The sequence below is a fragment of the Ranitomeya imitator genome, unplaced genomic scaffold, assembly GCF_032444005.1.
Source record: "Ranitomeya imitator isolate aRanImi1 unplaced genomic scaffold, aRanImi1.pri SCAFFOLD_24, whole genome shotgun sequence".
Classification (NCBI taxonomy): Eukaryota; Metazoa; Chordata; class Amphibia; order Anura; family Dendrobatidae; genus Ranitomeya; species Ranitomeya imitator.
In genome coordinates, this window is record NW_027194605.1 from 569,752 (window position 1) to 585,669 (window position 15,918).

Genomic DNA, 15,918 nt, shown 5'->3' on the forward strand with positions numbered 1-15,918 from the left:
AATGAAAGGTTCCTTGGTTGAAAAGTGCACTTTGTCCTGTGTTCAGACATAGAGGAAGACCTGTTGAGTTTGGCTGGATCATTTTTTTTCAATTTCATTTCGGTGTGTTTGAACAGTTTGAGCTTAGCACGGAGTTTCTGTAGTGTAGTGGTTATCACGTTCGCCTAACACGCGAAAGGTCCCCAGTTCAAAACTGGGCAGAAACACGCCATTATGCTTTGCTGACAAAGCTATTGACTTTCAGTTCTTGATCTCGATTGCTTGTCGTGAGCCCAGTAACGTCTTTCATCTAGTTTCTGTAGTGTAGTGGTTATCACGTTCGCCTCACACGCGAAAGGTCCCCAGTTCGAAACTGGGCAGAAACAATGCATTTTGACTTTCAATCCTTGATCTTTATTCCTTGCCATGACCACAGTAACCTTTTTCGTTCCGTTTCTGTAGTGTAGTGGTTATCACATTCGCCTAACACGCGAAAGGTCCCCAGTTCAAAACTGGGCAGAAACATGCCATAATGCTTTGCTGACAAAGCTATTGACTTTCAGTTCTTGATCTCGATTGCTTGTCGTGAGCCCAGTAACGTCTGTTATCTAGTTTCTGTAGTGTAGTGGTTATCACGTTCGCTTTACACGCGAAAGGTCTCCGGTTCGATCCCGGGCAGAAGCATGCGGTTTCTCTTTATTTTGATCACAAGTGTATATTGTTGATGTAATCAGCATCATTTTTACCCCTTTGATGATTTCTACATGCGTCTGCTTTTGTCAAGAGTGTGTGTTTTTGACATTGTATACGTTTTTCTAGTTCAAGTAACACCTGATAGGATCAAGGTGCGAAAGCAGGCATCTACTTGCTTTTTCTCTTTCTTTTTGGCTTTTGGACAAAGGCATGAGATTTTTTTTTTGCAAAATGGTTTTGTTTCCATGTTTTTTCTTTTTTTCAGTAGTCTGACAAATGAAAGGTTCCTTGGTTGAAAAGTGCACTTTGTCCTGTGTTCAGACATAGAGGAAGACCTGTTGAGTTTGGCTGGATCATTTTTTTTCAATTTCATTTCGGTGTGTTTGAACAGTTTGAGCTTAGCACGGAGTTTCTGTAGTGTAGTGGTTATCACGTTCGCCTAACACGCGAAAGGTCCCCAGTTCAAAACTGGGCAGAAACACGCCATTATGCTTTGCTGACAAAGCTATTGACTTTCAGTTCTTGATCTCGATTGCTTGTCGTGAGCCCAGTAACGTCTTTCATCTAGTTTCTGTAGTGTAGTGGTTATCACGTTCGCCTCACACGCGAAAGGTCCCCAGTTCGAAACTGGGCAGAAACAATGCATTTTGACTTTCAATCCTTGATCTTTATTCCTTGCCATGACCACAGTAACCTTTTTCGTTCCGTTTCTGTAGTGTAGTGGTTATCACATTCGCCTAACACGCGAAAGGTCCCCAGTTCAAAACTGGGCAGAAACATGCCATAATGCTTTGCTGACAAAGCTATTGACTTTCAGTTCTTGATCTCGATTGCTTGTCGTGAGCCCAGTAACGTCTGTTATCTAGTTTCTGTAGTGTAGTGGTTATCACGTTCGCTTTACACGCGAAAGGTCTCCGGTTCGATCCCGGGCAGAAGCATGCGGTTTCTCTTTATTTTGATCACAAGTGTATATTGTTGATGTAATCAGCATCATTTTTACCCCTTTGATGATTTCTACATGCGTCTGCTTTTGTCAAGAGTGTGTGTTTTTGACATTGTATACGTTTTTCTAGTTCAAGTAACACCTGATAGGATCAAGGTGCGAAAGCAGGCATCTACTTGCTTTTTCTCTTTCTTTTTGGCTTTTGGACAAAGGCATGAGATTTTTTTTTTGCAAAATGGTTTTGTTTCCATGTTTTTTCTTTTTTTCAGTAGTCTGACAAATGAAAGGTTCCTTGGTTGAAAAGTGCACTTTGTCCTGTGTTCAGACATAGAGGAAGACCTGTTGAGTTTGGCTGGATCATTTTTTTTCAATTTCATTTCGGTGTGTTTGAACAGTTTGAGCTTAGCACGGAGTTTCTGTAGTGTAGTGGTTATCACGTTCGCCTAACACGCGAAAGGTCCCCAGTTCAAAACTGGGCAGAAACACGCCATTATGCTTTGCTGACAAAGCTATTGACTTTCAGTTCTTGATCTCGATTGCTTGTCGTGAGCCCAGTAACGTCTTTCATCTAGTTTCTGTAGTGTAGTGGTTATCACGTTCGCCTCACACGCGAAAGGTCCCCAGTTCGAAACTGGGCAGAAACAATGCATTTTGACTTTCAATCCTTGATCTTTATTCCTTGCCATGACCACAGTAACCTTTTTCGTTCCGTTTCTGTAGTGTAGTGGTTATCACATTCGCCTAACACGCGAAAGGTCCCCAGTTCAAAACTGGGCAGAAACATGCCATAATGCTTTGCTGACAAAGCTATTGACTTTCAGTTCTTGATCTCGATTGCTTGTCGTGAGCCCAGTAACGTCTGTTATCTAGTTTCTGTAGTGTAGTGGTTATCACGTTCGCTTTACACGCGAAAGGTCTCCGGTTCGATCCCGGGCAGAAGCATGCGGTTTCTCTTTATTTTGATCACAAGTGTATATTGTTGATGTAATCAGCATCATTTTTACCCCTTTGATGATTTCTACATGCGTCTGCTTTTGTCAAGAGTGTGTGTTTTTGACATTGTATACGTTTTTCTAGTTCAAGTAACACCTGATAGGATCAAGGTGCGAAAGCAGGCATCTACTTGCTTTTTCTCTTTCTTTTTGGCTTTTGGACAAAGGCATGAGATTTTTTTTTTGCAAAATGGTTTTGTTTCCATGTTTTTTCTTTTTTTCAGTAGTCTGACAAATGAAAGGTTCCTTGGTTGAAAAGTGCACTTTGTCCTGTGTTCAGACATAGAGGAAGACCTGTTGAGTTTGGCTGGATCATTTTTTTTCAATTTCATTTCGGTGTGTTTGAACAGTTTGAGCTTAGCACGGAGTTTCTGTAGTGTAGTGGTTATCACGTTCGCCTAACACGCGAAAGGTCCCCAGTTCAAAACTGGGCAGAAACACGCCATTATGCTTTGCTGACAAAGCTATTGACTTTCAGTTCTTGATCTCGATTGCTTGTCGTGAGCCCAGTAACGTCTTTCATCTAGTTTCTGTAGTGTAGTGGTTATCACGTTCGCCTCACACGCGAAAGGTCCCCAGTTCGAAACTGGGCAGAAACAATGCATTTTGACTTTCAATCCTTGATCTTTATTCCTTGCCATGACCACAGTAACCTTTTTCGTTCCGTTTCTGTAGTGTAGTGGTTATCACATTCGCCTAACACGCGAAAGGTCCCCAGTTCAAAACTGGGCAGAAACATGCCATAATGCTTTGCTGACAAAGCTATTGACTTTCAGTTCTTGATCTCGATTGCTTGTCGTGAGCCCAGTAACGTCTGTTATCTAGTTTCTGTAGTGTAGTGGTTATCACGTTCGCTTTACACGCGAAAGGTCTCCGGTTCGATCCCGGGCAGAAGCATGCGGTTTCTCTTTATTTTGATCACAAGTGTATATTGTTGATGTAATCAGCATCATTTTTACCCCTTTGATGATTTCTACATGCGTCTGCTTTTGTCAAGAGTGTGTGTTTTTGACATTGTATACGTTTTTCTAGTTCAAGTAACACCTGATAGGATCAAGGTGCGAAAGCAGGCATCTACTTGCTTTTTCTCTTTCTTTTTGGCTTTTGGACAAAGGCATGAGATTTTTTTTTTGCAAAATGGTTTTGTTTCCATGTTTTTTCTTTTTTTCAGTAGTCTGACAAATGAAAGGTTCCTTGGTTGAAAAGTGCACTTTGTCCTGTGTTCAGACATAGAGGAAGACCTGTTGAGTTTGGCTGGATCATTTTTTTTCAATTTCATTTCGGTGTGTTTGAACAGTTTGAGCTTAGCACGGAGTTTCTGTAGTGTAGTGGTTATCACGTTCGCCTAACACGCGAAAGGTCCCCAGTTCAAAACTGGGCAGAAACACGCCATTATGCTTTGCTGACAAAGCTATTGACTTTCAGTTCTTGATCTCGATTGCTTGTCGTGAGCCCAGTAACGTCTTTCATCTAGTTTCTGTAGTGTAGTGGTTATCACGTTCGCCTCACACGCGAAAGGTCCCCAGTTCGAAACTGGGCAGAAACAATGCATTTTGACTTTCAATCCTTGATCTTTATTCCTTGCCATGACCACAGTAACCTTTTTCGTTCCGTTTCTGTAGTGTAGTGGTTATCACATTCGCCTAACACGCGAAAGGTCCCCAGTTCAAAACTGGGCAGAAACATGCCATAATGCTTTGCTGACAAAGCTATTGACTTTCAGTTCTTGATCTCGATTGCTTGTCGTGAGCCCAGTAACGTCTGTTATCTAGTTTCTGTAGTGTAGTGGTTATCACGTTCGCTTTACACGCGAAAGGTCTCCGGTTCGATCCCGGGCAGAAGCATGCGGTTTCTCTTTATTTTGATCACAAGTGTATATTGTTGATGTAATCAGCATCATTTTTACCCCTTTGATGATTTCTACATGCGTCTGCTTTTGTCAAGAGTGTGTGTTTTTGACATTGTATACGTTTTTCTAGTTCAAGTAACACCTGATAGGATCAAGGTGCGAAAGCAGGCATCTACTTGCTTTTTCTCTTTCTTTTTGGCTTTTGGACAAAGGCATGAGATTTTTTTTTTGCAAAATGGTTTTGTTTCCATGTTTTTTCTTTTTTTCAGTAGTCTGACAAATGAAAGGTTCCTTGGTTGAAAAGTGCACTTTGTCCTGTGTTCAGACATAGAGGAAGACCTGTTGAGTTTGGCTGGATCATTTTTTTTCAATTTCATTTCGGTGTGTTTGAACAGTTTGAGCTTAGCACGGAGTTTCTGTAGTGTAGTGGTTATCACGTTCGCCTAACACGCGAAAGGTCCCCAGTTCAAAACTGGGCAGAAACACGCCATTATGCTTTGCTGACAAAGCTATTGACTTTCAGTTCTTGATCTCGATTGCTTGTCGTGAGCCCAGTAACGTCTTTCATCTAGTTTCTGTAGTGTAGTGGTTATCACGTTCGCCTCACACGCGAAAGGTCCCCAGTTCGAAACTGGGCAGAAACAATGCATTTTGACTTTCAATCCTTGATCTTTATTCCTTGCCATGACCACAGTAACCTTTTTCGTTCCGTTTCTGTAGTGTAGTGGTTATCACATTCGCCTAACACGCGAAAGGTCCCCAGTTCAAAACTGGGCAGAAACATGCCATAATGCTTTGCTGACAAAGCTATTGACTTTCAGTTCTTGATCTCGATTGCTTGTCGTGAGCCCAGTAACGTCTGTTATCTAGTTTCTGTAGTGTAGTGGTTATCACGTTCGCTTTACACGCGAAAGGTCTCCGGTTCGATCCCGGGCAGAAGCATGCGGTTTCTCTTTATTTTGATCACAAGTGTATATTGTTGATGTAATCAGCATCATTTTTACCCCTTTGATGATTTCTACATGCGTCTGCTTTTGTCAAGAGTGTGTGTTTTTGACATTGTATACGTTTTTCTAGTTCAAGTAACACCTGATAGGATCAAGGTGCGAAAGCAGGCATCTACTTGCTTTTTCTCTTTCTTTTTGGCTTTTGGACAAAGGCATGAGATTTTTTTTTTGCAAAATGGTTTTGTTTCCATGTTTTTTCTTTTTTTCAGTAGTCTGACAAATGAAAGGTTCCTTGGTTGAAAAGTGCACTTTGTCCTGTGTTCAGACATAGAGGAAGACCTGTTGAGTTTGGCTGGATCATTTTTTTTCAATTTCATTTCGGTGTGTTTGAACAGTTTGAGCTTAGCACGGAGTTTCTGTAGTGTAGTGGTTATCACGTTCGCCTAACACGCGAAAGGTCCCCAGTTCAAAACTGGGCAGAAACACGCCATTATGCTTTGCTGACAAAGCTATTGACTTTCAGTTCTTGATCTCGATTGCTTGTCGTGAGCCCAGTAACGTCTTTCATCTAGTTTCTGTAGTGTAGTGGTTATCACGTTCGCCTCACACGCGAAAGGTCCCCAGTTCGAAACTGGGCAGAAACAATGCATTTTGACTTTCAATCCTTGATCTTTATTCCTTGCCATGACCACAGTAACCTTTTTCGTTCCGTTTCTGTAGTGTAGTGGTTATCACATTCGCCTAACACGCGAAAGGTCCCCAGTTCAAAACTGGGCAGAAACATGCCATAATGCTTTGCTGACAAAGCTATTGACTTTCAGTTCTTGATCTCGATTGCTTGTCGTGAGCCCAGTAACGTCTGTTATCTAGTTTCTGTAGTGTAGTGGTTATCACGTTCGCTTTACACGCGAAAGGTCTCCGGTTCGATCCCGGGCAGAAGCATGCGGTTTCTCTTTATTTTGATCACAAGTGTATATTGTTGATGTAATCAGCATCATTTTTACCCCTTTGATGATTTCTACATGCGTCTGCTTTTGTCAAGAGTGTGTGTTTTTGACATTGTATACGTTTTTCTAGTTCAAGTAACACCTGATAGGATCAAGGTGCGAAAGCAGGCATCTACTTGCTTTTTCTCTTTCTTTTTGGCTTTTGGACAAAGGCATGAGATTTTTTTTTTGCAAAATGGTTTTGTTTCCATGTTTTTTCTTTTTTTCAGTAGTCTGACAAATGAAAGGTTCCTTGGTTGAAAAGTGCACTTTGTCCTGTGTTCAGACATAGAGGAAGACCTGTTGAGTTTGGCTGGATCATTTTTTTTCAATTTCATTTCGGTGTGTTTGAACAGTTTGAGCTTAGCACGGAGTTTCTGTAGTGTAGTGGTTATCACGTTCGCCTAACACGCGAAAGGTCCCCAGTTCAAAACTGGGCAGAAACACGCCATTATGCTTTGCTGACAAAGCTATTGACTTTCAGTTCTTGATCTCGATTGCTTGTCGTGAGCCCAGTAACGTCTTTCATCTAGTTTCTGTAGTGTAGTGGTTATCACGTTCGCCTCACACGCGAAAGGTCCCCAGTTCGAAACTGGGCAGAAACAATGCATTTTGACTTTCAATCCTTGATCTTTATTCCTTGCCATGACCACAGTAACCTTTTTCGTTCCGTTTCTGTAGTGTAGTGGTTATCACATTCGCCTAACACGCGAAAGGTCCCCAGTTCAAAACTGGGCAGAAACATGCCATAATGCTTTGCTGACAAAGCTATTGACTTTCAGTTCTTGATCTCGATTGCTTGTCGTGAGCCCAGTAACGTCTGTTATCTAGTTTCTGTAGTGTAGTGGTTATCACGTTCGCTTTACACGCGAAAGGTCTCCGGTTCGATCCCGGGCAGAAGCATGCGGTTTCTCTTTATTTTGATCACAAGTGTATATTGTTGATGTAATCAGCATCATTTTTACCCCTTTGATGATTTCTACATGCGTCTGCTTTTGTCAAGAGTGTGTGTTTTTGACATTGTATACGTTTTTCTAGTTCAAGTAACACCTGATAGGATCAAGGTGCGAAAGCAGGCATCTACTTGCTTTTTCTCTTTCTTTTTGGCTTTTGGACAAAGGCATGAGATTTTTTTTTTGCAAAATGGTTTTGTTTCCATGTTTTTTCTTTTTTTCAGTAGTCTGACAAATGAAAGGTTCCTTGGTTGAAAAGTGCACTTTGTCCTGTGTTCAGACATAGAGGAAGACCTGTTGAGTTTGGCTGGATCATTTTTTTTCAATTTCATTTCGGTGTGTTTGAACAGTTTGAGCTTAGCACGGAGTTTCTGTAGTGTAGTGGTTATCACGTTCGCCTAACACGCGAAAGGTCCCCAGTTCAAAACTGGGCAGAAACACGCCATTATGCTTTGCTGACAAAGCTATTGACTTTCAGTTCTTGATCTCGATTGCTTGTCGTGAGCCCAGTAACGTCTTTCATCTAGTTTCTGTAGTGTAGTGGTTATCACGTTCGCCTCACACGCGAAAGGTCCCCAGTTCGAAACTGGGCAGAAACAATGCATTTTGACTTTCAATCCTTGATCTTTATTCCTTGCCATGACCACAGTAACCTTTTTCGTTCCGTTTCTGTAGTGTAGTGGTTATCACATTCGCCTAACACGCGAAAGGTCCCCAGTTCAAAACTGGGCAGAAACATGCCATAATGCTTTGCTGACAAAGCTATTGACTTTCAGTTCTTGATCTCGATTGCTTGTCGTGAGCCCAGTAACGTCTGTTATCTAGTTTCTGTAGTGTAGTGGTTATCACGTTCGCTTTACACGCGAAAGGTCTCCGGTTCGATCCCGGGCAGAAGCATGCGGTTTCTCTTTATTTTGATCACAAGTGTATATTGTTGATGTAATCAGCATCATTTTTACCCCTTTGATGATTTCTACATGCGTCTGCTTTTGTCAAGAGTGTGTGTTTTTGACATTGTATACGTTTTTCTAGTTCAAGTAACACCTGATAGGATCAAGGTGCGAAAGCAGGCATCTACTTGCTTTTTCTCTTTCTTTTTGGCTTTTGGACAAAGGCATGAGATTTTTTTTTTGCAAAATGGTTTTGTTTCCATGTTTTTTCTTTTTTTCAGTAGTCTGACAAATGAAAGGTTCCTTGGTTGAAAAGTGCACTTTGTCCTGTGTTCAGACATAGAGGAAGACCTGTTGAGTTTGGCTGGATCATTTTTTTTCAATTTCATTTCGGTGTGTTTGAACAGTTTGAGCTTAGCACGGAGTTTCTGTAGTGTAGTGGTTATCACGTTCGCCTAACACGCGAAAGGTCCCCAGTTCAAAACTGGGCAGAAACACGCCATTATGCTTTGCTGACAAAGCTATTGACTTTCAGTTCTTGATCTCGATTGCTTGTCGTGAGCCCAGTAACGTCTTTCATCTAGTTTCTGTAGTGTAGTGGTTATCACGTTCGCCTCACACGCGAAAGGTCCCCAGTTCGAAACTGGGCAGAAACAATGCATTTTGACTTTCAATCCTTGATCTTTATTCCTTGCCATGACCACAGTAACCTTTTTCGTTCCGTTTCTGTAGTGTAGTGGTTATCACATTCGCCTAACACGCGAAAGGTCCCCAGTTCAAAACTGGGCAGAAACATGCCATAATGCTTTGCTGACAAAGCTATTGACTTTCAGTTCTTGATCTCGATTGCTTGTCGTGAGCCCAGTAACGTCTGTTATCTAGTTTCTGTAGTGTAGTGGTTATCACGTTCGCTTTACACGCGAAAGGTCTCCGGTTCGATCCCGGGCAGAAGCATGCGGTTTCTCTTTATTTTGATCACAAGTGTATATTGTTGATGTAATCAGCATCATTTTTACCCCTTTGATGATTTCTACATGCGTCTGCTTTTGTCAAGAGTGTGTGTTTTTGACATTGTATACGTTTTTCTAGTTCAAGTAACACCTGATAGGATCAAGGTGCGAAAGCAGGCATCTACTTGCTTTTTCTCTTTCTTTTTGGCTTTTGGACAAAGGCATGAGATTTTTTTTTTGCAAAATGGTTTTGTTTCCATGTTTTTTCTTTTTTTCAGTAGTCTGACAAATGAAAGGTTCCTTGGTTGAAAAGTGCACTTTGTCCTGTGTTCAGACATAGAGGAAGACCTGTTGAGTTTGGCTGGATCATTTTTTTTCAATTTCATTTCGGTGTGTTTGAACAGTTTGAGCTTAGCACGGAGTTTCTGTAGTGTAGTGGTTATCACGTTCGCCTAACACGCGAAAGGTCCCCAGTTCAAAACTGGGCAGAAACACGCCATTATGCTTTGCTGACAAAGCTATTGACTTTCAGTTCTTGATCTCGATTGCTTGTCGTGAGCCCAGTAACGTCTTTCATCTAGTTTCTGTAGTGTAGTGGTTATCACGTTCGCCTCACACGCGAAAGGTCCCCAGTTCGAAACTGGGCAGAAACAATGCATTTTGACTTTCAATCCTTGATCTTTATTCCTTGCCATGACCACAGTAACCTTTTTCGTTCCGTTTCTGTAGTGTAGTGGTTATCACATTCGCCTAACACGCGAAAGGTCCCCAGTTCAAAACTGGGCAGAAACATGCCATAATGCTTTGCTGACAAAGCTATTGACTTTCAGTTCTTGATCTCGATTGCTTGTCGTGAGCCCAGTAACGTCTGTTATCTAGTTTCTGTAGTGTAGTGGTTATCACGTTCGCTTTACACGCGAAAGGTCTCCGGTTCGATCCCGGGCAGAAGCATGCGGTTTCTCTTTATTTTGATCACAAGTGTATATTGTTGATGTAATCAGCATCATTTTTACCCCTTTGATGATTTCTACATGCGTCTGCTTTTGTCAAGAGTGTGTGTTTTTGACATTGTATACGTTTTTCTAGTTCAAGTAACACCTGATAGGATCAAGGTGCGAAAGCAGGCATCTACTTGCTTTTTCTCTTTCTTTTTGGCTTTTGGACAAAGGCATGAGATTTTTTTTTTGCAAAATGGTTTTGTTTCCATGTTTTTTCTTTTTTTCAGTAGTCTGACAAATGAAAGGTTCCTTGGTTGAAAAGTGCACTTTGTCCTGTGTTCAGACATAGAGGAAGACCTGTTGAGTTTGGCTGGATCATTTTTTTTCAATTTCATTTCGGTGTGTTTGAACAGTTTGAGCTTAGCACGGAGTTTCTGTAGTGTAGTGGTTATCACGTTCGCCTAACACGCGAAAGGTCCCCAGTTCAAAACTGGGCAGAAACACGCCATTATGCTTTGCTGACAAAGCTATTGACTTTCAGTTCTTGATCTCGATTGCTTGTCGTGAGCCCAGTAACGTCTTTCATCTAGTTTCTGTAGTGTAGTGGTTATCACGTTCGCCTCACACGCGAAAGGTCCCCAGTTCGAAACTGGGCAGAAACAATGCATTTTGACTTTCAATCCTTGATCTTTATTCCTTGCCATGACCACAGTAACCTTTTTCGTTCCGTTTCTGTAGTGTAGTGGTTATCACATTCGCCTAACACGCGAAAGGTCCCCAGTTCAAAACTGGGCAGAAACATGCCATAATGCTTTGCTGACAAAGCTATTGACTTTCAGTTCTTGATCTCGATTGCTTGTCGTGAGCCCAGTAACGTCTGTTATCTAGTTTCTGTAGTGTAGTGGTTATCACGTTCGCTTTACACGCGAAAGGTCTCCGGTTCGATCCCGGGCAGAAGCATGCGGTTTCTCTTTATTTTGATCACAAGTGTATATTGTTGATGTAATCAGCATCATTTTTACCCCTTTGATGATTTCTACATGCGTCTGCTTTTGTCAAGAGTGTGTGTTTTTGACATTGTATACGTTTTTCTAGTTCAAGTAACACCTGATAGGATCAAGGTGCGAAAGCAGGCATCTACTTGCTTTTTCTCTTTCTTTTTGGCTTTTGGACAAAGGCATGAGATTTTTTTTTTGCAAAATGGTTTTGTTTCCATGTTTTTTCTTTTTTTCAGTAGTCTGACAAATGAAAGGTTCCTTGGTTGAAAAGTGCACTTTGTCCTGTGTTCAGACATAGAGGAAGACCTGTTGAGTTTGGCTGGATCATTTTTTTTCAATTTCATTTCGGTGTGTTTGAACAGTTTGAGCTTAGCACGGAGTTTCTGTAGTGTAGTGGTTATCACGTTCGCCTAACACGCGAAAGGTCCCCAGTTCAAAACTGGGCAGAAACACGCCATTATGCTTTGCTGACAAAGCTATTGACTTTCAGTTCTTGATCTCGATTGCTTGTCGTGAGCCCAGTAACGTCTTTCATCTAGTTTCTGTAGTGTAGTGGTTATCACGTTCGCCTCACACGCGAAAGGTCCCCAGTTCGAAACTGGGCAGAAACAATGCATTTTGACTTTCAATCCTTGATCTTTATTCCTTGCCATGACCACAGTAACCTTTTTCGTTCCGTTTCTGTAGTGTAGTGGTTATCACATTCGCCTAACACGCGAAAGGTCCCCAGTTCAAAACTGGGCAGAAACATGCCATAATGCTTTGCTGACAAAGCTATTGACTTTCAGTTCTTGATCTCGATTGCTTGTCGTGAGCCCAGTAACGTCTGTTATCTAGTTTCTGTAGTGTAGTGGTTATCACGTTCGCTTTACACGCGAAAGGTCTCCGGTTCGATCCCGGGCAGAAGCATGCGGTTTCTCTTTATTTTGATCACAAGTGTATATTGTTGATGTAATCAGCATCATTTTTACCCCTTTGATGATTTCTACATGCGTCTGCTTTTGTCAAGAGTGTGTGTTTTTGACATTGTATACGTTTTTCTAGTTCAAGTAACACCTGATAGGATCAAGGTGCGAAAGCAGGCATCTACTTGCTTTTTCTCTTTCTTTTTGGCTTTTGGACAAAGGCATGAGATTTTTTTTTGCAAAATGGTTTTGTTTCCATGTTTTTTCTTTTTTTCAGTAGTCTGACAAATGAAAGGTTCCTTGGTTGAAAAGTGCACTTTGTCCTGTGTTCAGACATAGAGGAAGACCTGTTGAGTTTGGCTGGATCATTTTTTTTCAATTTCATTTCGGTGTGTTTGAACAGTTTGAGCTTAGCACGGAGTTTCTGTAGTGTAGTGGTTATCACGTTCGCCTAACACGCGAAAGGTCCCCAGTTCAAAACTGGGCAGAAACACGCCATTATGCTTTGCTGACAAAGCTATTGACTTTCAGTTCTTGATCTCGATTGCTTGTCGTGAGCCCAGTAACGTCTTTCATCTAGTTTCTGTAGTGTAGTGGTTATCACGTTCGCCTCACACGCGAAAGGTCCCCAGTTCGAAACTGGGCAGAAACAATGCATTTTGACTTTCAATCCTTGATCTTTATTCCTTGCCATGACCACAGTAACCTTTTTCGTTCCGTTTCTGTAGTGTAGTGGTTATCACATTCGCCTAACACGCGAAAGGTCCCCAGTTCAAAACTGGGCAGAAACATGCCATAATGCTTTGCTGACAAAGCTATTGACTTTCAGTTCTTGATCTCGATTGCTTGTCGTGAGCCCAGTAACGTCTGTTATCTAGTTTCTGTAGTGTAGTGGTTATCACGTTCGCTTTACACGCGAAAGGTCTCCGGTTCGATCCCGGGCAGAAGCATGCGGTTTCTCTTTATTTTGATCACAAGTGTATATTGTTGATGTAATCAGCATCATTTTTACCCCTTTGATGATTTCTACATGCGTCTGCTTTTGTCAAGAGTGTGTGTTTTTGACATTGTATACGTTTTTCTAGTTCAAGTAACACCTGATAGGATCAAGGTGCGAAAGCAGGCATCTACTTGCTTTTTCTCTTTCTTTTTGGCTTTTGGACAAAGGCATGAGATTTTTTTTTTGCAAAATGGTTTTGTTTCCATGTTTTTTCTTTTTTTCAGTAGTCTGACAAATGAAAGGTTCCTTGGTTGAAAAGTGCACTTTGTCCTGTGTTCAGACATAGAGGAAGACCTGTTGAGTTTGGCTGGATCATTTTTTTTCAATTTCATTTCGGTGTGTTTGAACAGTTTGAGCTTAGCACGGAGTTTCTGTAGTGTAGTGGTTATCACGTTCGCCTAACACGCGAAAGGTCCCCAGTTCAAAACTGGGCAGAAACACGCCATTATGCTTTGCTGACAAAGCTATTGACTTTCAGTTCTTGATCTCGATTGCTTGTCGTGAGCCCAGTAACGTCTTTCATCTAGTTTCTGTAGTGTAGTGGTTATCACGTTCGCCTCACACGCGAAAGGTCCCCAGTTCGAAACTGGGCAGAAACAATGCATTTTGACTTTCAATCCTTGATCTTTATTCCTTGCCATGACCACAGTAACCTTTTTCGTTCCGTTTCTGTAGTGTAGTGGTTATCACATTCGCCTAACACGCGAAAGGTCCCCAGTTCAAAACTGGGCAGAAACATGCCATAATGCTTTGCTGACAAAGCTATTGACTTTCAGTTCTTGATCTCGATTGCTTGTCGTGAGCCCAGTAACGTCTGTTATCTAGTTTCTGTAGTGTAGTGGTTATCACGTTCGCTTTACACGCGAAAGGTCTCCGGTTCGATCCCGGGCAGAAGCATGCGGTTTCTCTTTATTTTGATCACAAGTGTATATTGTTGATGTAATCAGCATCATTTTTACCCCTTTGATGATTTCTACATGCGTCTGCTTTTGTCAAGAGTGTGTGTTTTTGACATTGTATACGTTTTTCTAGTTCAAGTAACACCTGATAGGATCAAGGTGCGAAAGCAGGCATCTACTTGCTTTTTCTCTTTCTTTTTGGCTTTTGGACAAAGGCATGAGATTTTTTTTTTGCAAAATGGTTTTGTTTCCATGTTTTTTCTTTTTTTCAGTAGTCTGACAAATGAAAGGTTCCTTGGTTGAAAAGTGCACTTTGTCCTGTGTTCAGACATAGAGGAAGACCTGTTGAGTTTGGCTGGATCATTTTTTTTCAATTTCATTTCGGTGTGTTTGAACAGTTTGAGCTTAGCACGGAGTTTCTGTAGTGTAGTGGTTATCACGTTCGCCTAACACGCGAAAGGTCCCCAGTTCAAAACTGGGCAGAAACACGCCATTATGCTTTGCTGACAAAGCTATTGACTTTCAGTTCTTGATCTCGATTGCTTGTCGTGAGCCCAGTAACGTCTTTCATCTAGTTTCTGTAGTGTAGTGGTTATCACGTTCGCCTCACACGCGAAAGGTCCCCCAGTTCGAAACTGGGCAGAAACAATGCATTTTGACTTTCAATCCTTGATCTTTATTCCTTGCCATGACCACAGTAACCTTTTTCGTTCCGTTTCTGTAGTGTAGTGGTTATCACATTCGCCTAACACGCGAAAGGTCCCCAGTTCAAAACTGGGCAGAACATGCCATAATGCTTTGCTGACAAAGCTATTGACTTTCAGTTCTTGATCTCGATTGCTTGTCGTGAGCCCAGTAACGTCTGTTATCTAGTTTCTGTAGTGTAGTGGTTATCACGTTCGCTTTACACGCGAAAGGTCTCCGGTTCGATCCCGGGCAGAAGCATGCGGTTTCTCTTTATTTTGATCACAAGTGTATATTGTTGATGTAATCAGCATCATTTTTACCCCTTTGATGATTTCTACATGCGTCTGCTTTTGTCAAGAGTGTGTGTTTTTGACATTGTATACGTTTTTCTAGTTCAAGTAACACCTGATAGGATCAAGGTGCGAAAGCAGGCATCTACTTGCTTTTTCTCTTTCTTTTTGGCTTTTGGACAAAGGCATGAGATTTTTTTTTTGCAAAATGGTTTTGTTTCCATGTTTTTTCTTTTTTTCAGTAGTCTGACAAATGAAAGGTTCCTTGGTTGAAAAGTGCACTTTGTCCTGTGTTCAGACATAGAGGAAGACCTGTTGAGTTTGGCTGGATCATTTTTTTTCAATTTCATTTCGGTGTGTTTGAACAGTTTGAGCTTAGCACGGAGTTTCTGTAGTGTAGTGGTTATCACGTTCGCCTAACACGCGAAAGGTCCCCAGTTCAAAACTGGCAGAAACACGCCATTATGCTTTGCTGACAAAGCTATTGACTTTCAGTTCTTGATCTCGATTGCTTGTCGTGAGCCCAGTAACGTCTTTCATCTAGTTTCTGTAGTGTAGTGGTTATCACGTTCGCCTCACACGCGAAAGGTCCCCAGTTCGAAACTGGGCAGAAACAATGCATTTTGACTTTCAATCCTTGATCTTTATTCCTTGCCATGACCACAGTAACCTTTTTCGTTCCGTTTCTGTAGTGTAGTGGTTATCACATTCGCCTAACACGCGAAAGGTCCCCAGTTCAAAACTGGGCAGAAACATGCCATAATGCTTTGCTGACAAAGCTATTGACTTTCAGTTCTTGATCTCGATTGCTTGTCGTGAGCCCAGTAACGTCTGTTATCTAGTTTCTGTAGTGTAGTGGTTATCACGTTCGCTTTACACGCGAAAGGTCTCCGGTTCGATCCCGGGCAGAAGCATGCGGTTTCTCTTTATTTTGATCACAAGTGTATATTGTTGATGTAATCAGCATCATTTTTACCCCTTTGATGATTTCTACATGCGTCTGCTTTTGTCAAGAGTGT

At 41.6% G+C, this 15,918-nt stretch overlaps 49 non-coding genes across 49 annotated transcripts; all 49 read left to right on the forward strand.

Annotated features, from left to right (window-relative positions):
• The first annotated feature begins 133 nt into the window (after positions 1 to 133).
• Positions 134 to 206, forward strand: TRNAV-AAC (transfer RNA valine (anticodon AAC)). The gene has a single exon. It is a non-coding gene; the product is annotated as a tRNA-Val (tRNA).
• An 86-nt stretch (positions 207 to 292) lies between these two features.
• On the forward strand, positions 293 to 365 carry TRNAV-CAC (transfer RNA valine (anticodon CAC)). The gene has a single exon. It is a non-coding gene; the product is annotated as a tRNA-Val (tRNA).
• Positions 366 to 590: 225 nt separating this feature from the next.
• Positions 591 to 663, forward strand: TRNAV-UAC (transfer RNA valine (anticodon UAC)). Its single transcript has one exon. It is a non-coding gene; the product is annotated as a tRNA-Val (tRNA).
• A 417-nt stretch (positions 664 to 1,080) lies between these two features.
• TRNAV-AAC (transfer RNA valine (anticodon AAC)) lies at positions 1,081 to 1,153 on the forward strand. The gene has a single exon. It is a non-coding gene; the product is annotated as a tRNA-Val (tRNA).
• An 86-nt stretch (positions 1,154 to 1,239) lies between these two features.
• TRNAV-CAC (transfer RNA valine (anticodon CAC)) lies at positions 1,240 to 1,312 on the forward strand. Its single transcript has one exon. It is a non-coding gene; the product is annotated as a tRNA-Val (tRNA).
• Positions 1,313 to 1,537: 225 nt separating this feature from the next.
• Positions 1,538 to 1,610, forward strand: TRNAV-UAC (transfer RNA valine (anticodon UAC)). Its single transcript has one exon. It is a non-coding gene; the product is annotated as a tRNA-Val (tRNA).
• A 417-nt stretch (positions 1,611 to 2,027) lies between these two features.
• Positions 2,028 to 2,100, forward strand: TRNAV-AAC (transfer RNA valine (anticodon AAC)). The gene has a single exon. It is a non-coding gene; the product is annotated as a tRNA-Val (tRNA).
• Positions 2,101 to 2,186: 86 nt separating this feature from the next.
• On the forward strand, positions 2,187 to 2,259 carry TRNAV-CAC (transfer RNA valine (anticodon CAC)). Its single transcript has one exon. It is a non-coding gene; the product is annotated as a tRNA-Val (tRNA).
• Positions 2,260 to 2,484: 225 nt separating this feature from the next.
• On the forward strand, positions 2,485 to 2,557 carry TRNAV-UAC (transfer RNA valine (anticodon UAC)). The gene has a single exon. It is a non-coding gene; the product is annotated as a tRNA-Val (tRNA).
• Positions 2,558 to 2,974: 417 nt separating this feature from the next.
• Positions 2,975 to 3,047, forward strand: TRNAV-AAC (transfer RNA valine (anticodon AAC)). Its single transcript has one exon. It is a non-coding gene; the product is annotated as a tRNA-Val (tRNA).
• An 86-nt stretch (positions 3,048 to 3,133) lies between these two features.
• Positions 3,134 to 3,206, forward strand: TRNAV-CAC (transfer RNA valine (anticodon CAC)). Its single transcript has one exon. It is a non-coding gene; the product is annotated as a tRNA-Val (tRNA).
• Positions 3,207 to 3,431: 225 nt separating this feature from the next.
• TRNAV-UAC (transfer RNA valine (anticodon UAC)) lies at positions 3,432 to 3,504 on the forward strand. Its single transcript has one exon. It is a non-coding gene; the product is annotated as a tRNA-Val (tRNA).
• A 417-nt stretch (positions 3,505 to 3,921) lies between these two features.
• On the forward strand, positions 3,922 to 3,994 carry TRNAV-AAC (transfer RNA valine (anticodon AAC)). Its single transcript has one exon. It is a non-coding gene; the product is annotated as a tRNA-Val (tRNA).
• An 86-nt stretch (positions 3,995 to 4,080) lies between these two features.
• Positions 4,081 to 4,153, forward strand: TRNAV-CAC (transfer RNA valine (anticodon CAC)). Its single transcript has one exon. It is a non-coding gene; the product is annotated as a tRNA-Val (tRNA).
• Positions 4,154 to 4,378: 225 nt separating this feature from the next.
• TRNAV-UAC (transfer RNA valine (anticodon UAC)) lies at positions 4,379 to 4,451 on the forward strand. Its single transcript has one exon. It is a non-coding gene; the product is annotated as a tRNA-Val (tRNA).
• A 417-nt stretch (positions 4,452 to 4,868) lies between these two features.
• Positions 4,869 to 4,941, forward strand: TRNAV-AAC (transfer RNA valine (anticodon AAC)). The gene has a single exon. It is a non-coding gene; the product is annotated as a tRNA-Val (tRNA).
• An 86-nt stretch (positions 4,942 to 5,027) lies between these two features.
• Positions 5,028 to 5,100, forward strand: TRNAV-CAC (transfer RNA valine (anticodon CAC)). Its single transcript has one exon. It is a non-coding gene; the product is annotated as a tRNA-Val (tRNA).
• A 225-nt stretch (positions 5,101 to 5,325) lies between these two features.
• TRNAV-UAC (transfer RNA valine (anticodon UAC)) lies at positions 5,326 to 5,398 on the forward strand. The gene has a single exon. It is a non-coding gene; the product is annotated as a tRNA-Val (tRNA).
• Positions 5,399 to 5,815: 417 nt separating this feature from the next.
• TRNAV-AAC (transfer RNA valine (anticodon AAC)) lies at positions 5,816 to 5,888 on the forward strand. The gene has a single exon. It is a non-coding gene; the product is annotated as a tRNA-Val (tRNA).
• An 86-nt stretch (positions 5,889 to 5,974) lies between these two features.
• TRNAV-CAC (transfer RNA valine (anticodon CAC)) lies at positions 5,975 to 6,047 on the forward strand. Its single transcript has one exon. It is a non-coding gene; the product is annotated as a tRNA-Val (tRNA).
• A 225-nt stretch (positions 6,048 to 6,272) lies between these two features.
• TRNAV-UAC (transfer RNA valine (anticodon UAC)) lies at positions 6,273 to 6,345 on the forward strand. Its single transcript has one exon. It is a non-coding gene; the product is annotated as a tRNA-Val (tRNA).
• A 417-nt stretch (positions 6,346 to 6,762) lies between these two features.
• TRNAV-AAC (transfer RNA valine (anticodon AAC)) lies at positions 6,763 to 6,835 on the forward strand. The gene has a single exon. It is a non-coding gene; the product is annotated as a tRNA-Val (tRNA).
• An 86-nt stretch (positions 6,836 to 6,921) lies between these two features.
• On the forward strand, positions 6,922 to 6,994 carry TRNAV-CAC (transfer RNA valine (anticodon CAC)). Its single transcript has one exon. It is a non-coding gene; the product is annotated as a tRNA-Val (tRNA).
• Positions 6,995 to 7,219: 225 nt separating this feature from the next.
• TRNAV-UAC (transfer RNA valine (anticodon UAC)) lies at positions 7,220 to 7,292 on the forward strand. The gene has a single exon. It is a non-coding gene; the product is annotated as a tRNA-Val (tRNA).
• A 417-nt stretch (positions 7,293 to 7,709) lies between these two features.
• On the forward strand, positions 7,710 to 7,782 carry TRNAV-AAC (transfer RNA valine (anticodon AAC)). The gene has a single exon. It is a non-coding gene; the product is annotated as a tRNA-Val (tRNA).
• An 86-nt stretch (positions 7,783 to 7,868) lies between these two features.
• Positions 7,869 to 7,941, forward strand: TRNAV-CAC (transfer RNA valine (anticodon CAC)). The gene has a single exon. It is a non-coding gene; the product is annotated as a tRNA-Val (tRNA).
• Positions 7,942 to 8,166: 225 nt separating this feature from the next.
• Positions 8,167 to 8,239, forward strand: TRNAV-UAC (transfer RNA valine (anticodon UAC)). The gene has a single exon. It is a non-coding gene; the product is annotated as a tRNA-Val (tRNA).
• A 417-nt stretch (positions 8,240 to 8,656) lies between these two features.
• Positions 8,657 to 8,729, forward strand: TRNAV-AAC (transfer RNA valine (anticodon AAC)). The gene has a single exon. It is a non-coding gene; the product is annotated as a tRNA-Val (tRNA).
• An 86-nt stretch (positions 8,730 to 8,815) lies between these two features.
• Positions 8,816 to 8,888, forward strand: TRNAV-CAC (transfer RNA valine (anticodon CAC)). Its single transcript has one exon. It is a non-coding gene; the product is annotated as a tRNA-Val (tRNA).
• Positions 8,889 to 9,113: 225 nt separating this feature from the next.
• On the forward strand, positions 9,114 to 9,186 carry TRNAV-UAC (transfer RNA valine (anticodon UAC)). Its single transcript has one exon. It is a non-coding gene; the product is annotated as a tRNA-Val (tRNA).
• A 417-nt stretch (positions 9,187 to 9,603) lies between these two features.
• TRNAV-AAC (transfer RNA valine (anticodon AAC)) lies at positions 9,604 to 9,676 on the forward strand. Its single transcript has one exon. It is a non-coding gene; the product is annotated as a tRNA-Val (tRNA).
• Positions 9,677 to 9,762: 86 nt separating this feature from the next.
• On the forward strand, positions 9,763 to 9,835 carry TRNAV-CAC (transfer RNA valine (anticodon CAC)). Its single transcript has one exon. It is a non-coding gene; the product is annotated as a tRNA-Val (tRNA).
• A 225-nt stretch (positions 9,836 to 10,060) lies between these two features.
• On the forward strand, positions 10,061 to 10,133 carry TRNAV-UAC (transfer RNA valine (anticodon UAC)). The gene has a single exon. It is a non-coding gene; the product is annotated as a tRNA-Val (tRNA).
• Positions 10,134 to 10,550: 417 nt separating this feature from the next.
• TRNAV-AAC (transfer RNA valine (anticodon AAC)) lies at positions 10,551 to 10,623 on the forward strand. Its single transcript has one exon. It is a non-coding gene; the product is annotated as a tRNA-Val (tRNA).
• An 86-nt stretch (positions 10,624 to 10,709) lies between these two features.
• Positions 10,710 to 10,782, forward strand: TRNAV-CAC (transfer RNA valine (anticodon CAC)). The gene has a single exon. It is a non-coding gene; the product is annotated as a tRNA-Val (tRNA).
• A 225-nt stretch (positions 10,783 to 11,007) lies between these two features.
• Positions 11,008 to 11,080, forward strand: TRNAV-UAC (transfer RNA valine (anticodon UAC)). Its single transcript has one exon. It is a non-coding gene; the product is annotated as a tRNA-Val (tRNA).
• A 417-nt stretch (positions 11,081 to 11,497) lies between these two features.
• TRNAV-AAC (transfer RNA valine (anticodon AAC)) lies at positions 11,498 to 11,570 on the forward strand. Its single transcript has one exon. It is a non-coding gene; the product is annotated as a tRNA-Val (tRNA).
• An 86-nt stretch (positions 11,571 to 11,656) lies between these two features.
• TRNAV-CAC (transfer RNA valine (anticodon CAC)) lies at positions 11,657 to 11,729 on the forward strand. Its single transcript has one exon. It is a non-coding gene; the product is annotated as a tRNA-Val (tRNA).
• A 225-nt stretch (positions 11,730 to 11,954) lies between these two features.
• Positions 11,955 to 12,027, forward strand: TRNAV-UAC (transfer RNA valine (anticodon UAC)). The gene has a single exon. It is a non-coding gene; the product is annotated as a tRNA-Val (tRNA).
• Positions 12,028 to 12,443: 416 nt separating this feature from the next.
• Positions 12,444 to 12,516, forward strand: TRNAV-AAC (transfer RNA valine (anticodon AAC)). Its single transcript has one exon. It is a non-coding gene; the product is annotated as a tRNA-Val (tRNA).
• Positions 12,517 to 12,602: 86 nt separating this feature from the next.
• TRNAV-CAC (transfer RNA valine (anticodon CAC)) lies at positions 12,603 to 12,675 on the forward strand. The gene has a single exon. It is a non-coding gene; the product is annotated as a tRNA-Val (tRNA).
• Positions 12,676 to 12,900: 225 nt separating this feature from the next.
• TRNAV-UAC (transfer RNA valine (anticodon UAC)) lies at positions 12,901 to 12,973 on the forward strand. The gene has a single exon. It is a non-coding gene; the product is annotated as a tRNA-Val (tRNA).
• A 417-nt stretch (positions 12,974 to 13,390) lies between these two features.
• TRNAV-AAC (transfer RNA valine (anticodon AAC)) lies at positions 13,391 to 13,463 on the forward strand. The gene has a single exon. It is a non-coding gene; the product is annotated as a tRNA-Val (tRNA).
• Positions 13,464 to 13,549: 86 nt separating this feature from the next.
• On the forward strand, positions 13,550 to 13,622 carry TRNAV-CAC (transfer RNA valine (anticodon CAC)). The gene has a single exon. It is a non-coding gene; the product is annotated as a tRNA-Val (tRNA).
• Positions 13,623 to 13,847: 225 nt separating this feature from the next.
• Positions 13,848 to 13,920, forward strand: TRNAV-UAC (transfer RNA valine (anticodon UAC)). Its single transcript has one exon. It is a non-coding gene; the product is annotated as a tRNA-Val (tRNA).
• Positions 13,921 to 14,337: 417 nt separating this feature from the next.
• Positions 14,338 to 14,410, forward strand: TRNAV-AAC (transfer RNA valine (anticodon AAC)). The gene has a single exon. It is a non-coding gene; the product is annotated as a tRNA-Val (tRNA).
• A 384-nt stretch (positions 14,411 to 14,794) lies between these two features.
• Positions 14,795 to 14,867, forward strand: TRNAV-UAC (transfer RNA valine (anticodon UAC)). The gene has a single exon. It is a non-coding gene; the product is annotated as a tRNA-Val (tRNA).
• Positions 14,868 to 15,442: 575 nt separating this feature from the next.
• Positions 15,443 to 15,515, forward strand: TRNAV-CAC (transfer RNA valine (anticodon CAC)). The gene has a single exon. It is a non-coding gene; the product is annotated as a tRNA-Val (tRNA).
• Positions 15,516 to 15,740: 225 nt separating this feature from the next.
• On the forward strand, positions 15,741 to 15,813 carry TRNAV-UAC (transfer RNA valine (anticodon UAC)). The gene has a single exon. It is a non-coding gene; the product is annotated as a tRNA-Val (tRNA).
• Positions 15,814 to 15,918: the final 105 nt, after the last annotated feature.